A 6,000-nucleotide genomic window follows, 5' to 3' on the forward strand; every position below is an offset into this window, starting at 1 on the left:
GCCCGCATGCAATCCGTGGCGGTAACACCAAATTTACACGAGAGCCACCGGTTACATGCTTGATGGCCATCAGAAGGTTCACCCAGTGGGCAGTAAAAGTTATGTACCTTCCCTGCCTGTGATTGTTAGACCACATGTCTGTGGTCAGATGTATCTTGGCACCGACACAAGAGATATATTCACTTGCTGCTGAATGTGGCCATATACAGTGGCGGAAATAATTATTTGACCCCTCACTGATTTTGTAAGTTTGTCCAATGACAAAGAAATGAAAAGTCTCAGAACAGTATCATTTCAATGGTAGGTTTATTGTAACAGTGGCAGATAGCACATCAAAAGGAAAATCGAAAAAATAACTTTAAATAAAAGATAGCAACTGATTTGCATTTCATTGAGTGAAATAAGTATTTGAACCCCTACCAACCATTAAGAGTTCTGGCTCCCACAGAGTGGTTAGACACTTCTACTCAATTAGTCACCCTCATTAAGGACACCTGTCTTAACTAGTCACCTGTATAAAAGACACCTGTCCACAGAATCAATCAATCAAGCAGACTCCAAACTCTCCAACATGGGAAAGACCAAAGAGCTGTCCAAGGATGTCAGAGACAAAATTGTAGACCTGCACAAGGCTAGAATGGGCTACAAAACCATTAGCAAGAAGCTGGGAGAGAAGGTGACAACTGTTGGTGCGATTGTTCGAAAATGGAAGGAGCACAAAATGACCATCAATCGACCTCGCTCTGGGGCTCCACGCAAGATCTCACCTCGTGGGGTGTCAATGGTTCTGAGAAAGGTGAAAAAGCATCCTAGAACTACACGGGAGGAGTTAGTTAATGACCTCAAATTAGCAGGGACCACAGTCACCAAGAAAACCATTGGAAACACATTACACCGCAATGGATTAAAATCCTGCAGGGCTCGCAAGGTCCCCCTGCTCAGGAAGGCACATGTGCAGGCCCGTCTGAAGTTTGCCAATGAACACCTGAATGATTCAGAGAGTGACTGGGAGAAGGTGCTGTGGTCTGATGAGACCAAAATAGAGCTCTTTGGCATTAACTCAACTCGCTGTGTTTGGAGGAAGAAAAATGCTGCCTATGACCCCCAAAACACCGTCCCCACCGTCAAGCATGGGGGTGGAAACATTTTGCTTTGGGGGTGTTTTTCTGCTAAGGGCACAGGACAACTTATTCGCATAAACGGGAAAATGGACGGAGCCATGTATCGTGAAATCCTGAGCGACAACCTCCTTCCCTCTGCCAGGAAACTGAAAATGGGTCGTGGATGGGTGTTCCAGCACGACAATGACCCAAAACATACAGCAAAGGCAACAAAGGAGTGGCTCAAGAAGAAGCACATTAAGGTCATGGAGTGGCCTAGTCAGTCTCCGGACCTTAATCCAATCGAAAACCTATGGAGGGAGCTCAAGCTCAGAGTTGCACAGAGACAGCCTCGAAACCTTAGGGATTTAGAGATGATCTGCAAAGAGGAGTGGACCAACATTCCTCCTAAAATGTGCGCAAACTTGGTCATCAATTACAAGAAACGTTTGACCTCTGTGCTTGCAAACAAGGGTTTTTCCACCAAGTATTAAGTCTTTTTTTGTTAGAGGGTTCAAATACTTATTTCACTCAATGAAATGCAAATCAGTTGCTATCTTTTATTTAAAGTTATTTTTTCGATTTTCCTTTTGATGTGCTATCTGCCACTGTTACAATAAACCTACCATTGAAATGATACTGTTCTGAGACTTTTCATTTCTTTGTCATTGGACAAACTTACAAAATCAGTGAGGGGTCAAATAATTATTTCCTCCACTGTAGCTCTAAGATGCCCTTCTGGGAGAAATATTTCCTTCCGGGGACCTTCCATTGCGGTGTGCCAATGGCCACAAATTTTGAAGGCCTCCAAGTCCACAAGTTTATATGGCAGTAGTTGGCGGGCAAGCCAGCAGTCAGTCGTTGGGCAAGAGGGTTATCTGGCGTCATCAACTTTTTACGCTGAATATTTGGTGGAAACAGGTATATCAAACCCCTTAGTATTTTGTGGAGGCAGGTATATTGCAGGCCTCAATCAGTATTTGGTGGAAGCAGGTATACCACAACCCTCAATCAGTATTTTGCGGAAGCAGGTATATCAAACCAATTAATCAGTATTTTGTGAAAGCAGATGTATTGCAGGCTACAATTAATATTTAGTGGAAGTAGGTATATCAATCCCCTTAATCAGCATTTTGTGGAAGCAGGTGTATCGCAAATCTCTATCAATATTTGGTGGAAGCAGGTATATTGCACCCCTTAATCAGTATTTTGTAGAAGCAGGTATATTGTGGGCCTCAAACAATATTTTGTAGAAGCAGCTATATCAATCCCCTTAATCAGTATTTGTCACCACCAGACATCTGAGAAGCTCTGACAGACGTTCTTCAGAACCTCCTGCTTGAGGTTCCTTTTGTTTTGCTTTCGTTTTCTCATCTCTTTAGCCTCTCTCAGCTGACATTTAGTTGCACTGATTGCATCCCTTTAAATCCCTTCCCATACTGCATCACTTTGCGGTTTATACAACTTTCTGGAGTGTGTGCATGCTGGATGCTACTACTGAGTCTTCTACAGATAAGTTTGTTCATTCATTTGTGTTTTCTTGTTTGCTGGATCCTATGTGACCCTGAATCCCTCCGTATTAAGTGTAGGGAGCCGGTGGTCGTGTCCCCTCACTATTATAGGGTGTTCAGGTGTCATACAGTCAAGGAATGAGGGTATGCAATCATCTACCATAGAAATTTTTGCATAGGCTGAGCAGTAAGGGAGAGAGCCAGGTCTGTTACAGGGCTTACCCTCTGGTTCCTTAGTTTTGGGTCCAGTCAGTCGGATCTTCATTTTGTGTCTTCTAGTTTTCTGTACACCTTCCGTGACATTATAAACCGCCAAAACCGTCTCAAGCATGGATCCGGTTTCACTTTTGACTGAACACATGCAGGGTATTTCATTGGAGGTAGCAGATCTCCGTAAAACTGTTTCTCAGTTTCAGGTGACCGGTTCAGCTTGCGTTCATGGAGTTTGTTCTGAGCCTAAGATCTCGCTCCCGGATACGTTCTCCGGGGGTAGTGAGAATTTTGTTTGTTTTAGAGAGACTTGCAAACTCCATTTTCGCCTACTTCCCCATTCCTCTGGTGATGAGGAGCAGAGGGTGGGGATCATCATCTCGCTGCTCAGGGATAACGCTCATTCCTGGGCCTTTTCGCTGCCGGTGGGGGCACGGCCCCTCTGTTCAGTGGATGAATTTTTTTTAGCCCTGGGTCAGATATATGATGATCTGGATCGTATTGCTCTGGCAGGGTAAACAGTCCGCAGAAATATACTGTTCAGAATTTCGGAGATGGGCAGCTGATACTAGTTGGAATGATGCTGCACTCCGAAGTCAATTTTGCCATGGTCTTTCAGAGGGATTGAAAGATGCATTTGCCTTTCATGAGAGACCTACCTCCTTGGACTCTGCCATGTCTCGGGCCGTTCGTATTGACAGGCGTCTTAGAGAGAGAGGAGAGATCACTCCTTCCTGTCATACTCAGTCCAAGGATAGTGCGGCGGTCTCATTCAGTGCGCAAGGGTCTCAGTCGCTCTCAATCCCTTCTGAGCAGGAGCCCATGCAGCTGGGTTTGCTTGCCTCTGACAATAGAAGATTCAGCTCTCATAGGAAGGTTTGTTTCTGTTGTGGAGGTATAAATCATTTGGCAAATGTTTGTCCCTCTAGGAGATTCAGGCAGTCTTTTGAGAGTAATAAAGAAACAAAAAGAAAAAAATCCTCTAAAAACATTCCATCTGTTACTATTGGCGAGGTTGATGCGGAAATTGAAGGTTTTTCGTTTGCTTGTAGTTCCCGTTTTGTCCTACCTGCCAGGGTGTCGCTAGAGAGCAAGAACATTTTTTGTGAGATTTTTGTAGATAGTGGAGCAGCTGTCAATCTCATTGATAATCAATTTGCTATAACTCATGGTTTCCAGGTATGCACTTTGGGAAAGGATATACCTGTTTTTGCTATTGATTCCATTCCACTTTCTCAGAAATCGTTAAAGGGCATAGTTCACAATATCCGTTTGATTGTGAGTGATACTCATGTTGAGGATGTGTCATGTTTCGTCCTAAGCGGGTTGCCTACTCCTCTAGTGTTGGGGCTACCCTGGCTCACTAAACATAACCCCACCATTGATTGGCAAGCAAGGCAAATAAATGGTTGGAGTGACTTTTGCAGAGAGAATTGCCTCACGACATCTGTTTCTGAGGTTTCTACTAAGTCTGTACCATCTTTTCTCTCTGAATTTTCAGATGTGTTTTCTGAGACTGGTGTTCAGGACTTGCCTCCTCACAGGGAGTACGATTGCCCTATTAATCTCACCCCAGGCACCAAGCTGCCTAAATCTCGTTTATACAATCTCTCCCAACCTGAAAGGGTCGCTATGCGTGCTTATATCTCTGACAGTCTGAGAAAGGGACACATACAACCCTCAAAGTCACCTGTTGCCGCTGTTTTTTTCTTTGTTAAGAAAAAAGATGGTTCTTTAAGACCATATCTGGATTTCAGGGAGCTGAACAGTATCACAATTCGTGACCCTTATCTGCTTCCTCTGATCCCAGACCTGTTTAACCAGATTGTTGGGGCTAAAGTTTTTTTCAAGTTGGATCTAAGAGGGGCATACAACCTGGTCAGGGTCAGAGAAGGAGACGAATGGAAGACGGCCTTCAATACCCCTGAGGGCCATTTTGAGAATTTGGTTATGCCTTTTGGTTTGATGAATGCTCCAGCCGTCTTTCAGCATTTTGTGAACAGCATTTTTTTTATCATTTAATGGGGAAATTTGTATTAGTGTATCTAGATGACATTTTGATTTTTTCTCCTGATTTCAAAACTCATAAGGACCACCTACGTCAGGTCTTGCTCATCCTGCGGGAGAATAAATTGTACGCTAAACTGGAAAAATGTGTGTTTGCGGTTCCAGAAATTCAATTTCTGGGGTTTCTTCTCTCCGCTTCTGGTTTTTGCATGGACCCCGAGAAGGTCTGTGCTGTGCTTGAGTGGGAGCTTCCTGAGAATCAGAAGGTGCTGATGCGTTTTTTGGGTTTTGCCAATTATTACAAGAAGTTTATCTTGAATTATTCCTCTGTTGTTAAACCACTCACTTATATGACTAGAAAGGGGGTAGATTTTTCCTCCTGGTCGGTAGAGGCGCGTAAGGCCTTTTCTAGTATCAAGGAGAGTTTTGCTTCCGCTCCCATCTTGGTACAACCTGATATTTCTCTGTCCTTCATAGTTGAGGTGGACGCTTCTGAGATGGGTGTGGGTGCGGTCTTGTCTCAGGGTCCCTCTCCTGCCAAATGGCGACCGTGTGCCTTTTTCTCGAAGAAACTCTCCTCCGCAGAGAGAAATTACGATGTGGGAGATAGGGAGTTGTTGGCCATCAAGTTAGCTTTTGAGGAATGGCGCCATTGGCTAGAGGGAGCCAGACACCCTATTACCGTGTTTACTGACCATAAGAATCTGGCCTACTTGGAGTCAGCCAAGCATCTGAACCCGTGACAGGCCAGATGGTCTTTGTTCTTTTCAAGGTTTAACTTTGTTGTCACGTTCCGCCCTGGGGTTAAGAATGTGAAGGCGGATGCCCTGTCATATTGTTTTCCGGGAGGTGGGAATTTTGAAGACCCGGGTACCATTTTGGCTGAAGGTGTGGTGGTCTCTGCTCTTTATCCTGAATTGGAGGCAGAGGTTCAGGTAGCCCAGTCAGAAGCTCCTGATCTTTGTCCTCCTGGGAGGTTGTTTGTGCCTCTCGCTTTAAGACACAAGATTTTTAAGAAGCACCACGATACTGTCCTTGCTGGGCACCCGGGGGCAAGAGCCACACTGGATCTCATCGCTCGGAGATTCTGGTGCCTGGCGCTTCGTAAGTCGTTTGAGGGTTTTGTGGCAGCCTGCAAGACCTGCACTCATGCCAAAGTCCCTCATTCACGT

The sequence above is a fragment of the Bufo gargarizans genome, chromosome 3 (assembly GCF_014858855.1).
Source record: "Bufo gargarizans isolate SCDJY-AF-19 chromosome 3, ASM1485885v1, whole genome shotgun sequence".
NCBI classification, from domain to species: domain Eukaryota; kingdom Metazoa; phylum Chordata; class Amphibia; order Anura; family Bufonidae; genus Bufo; species Bufo gargarizans.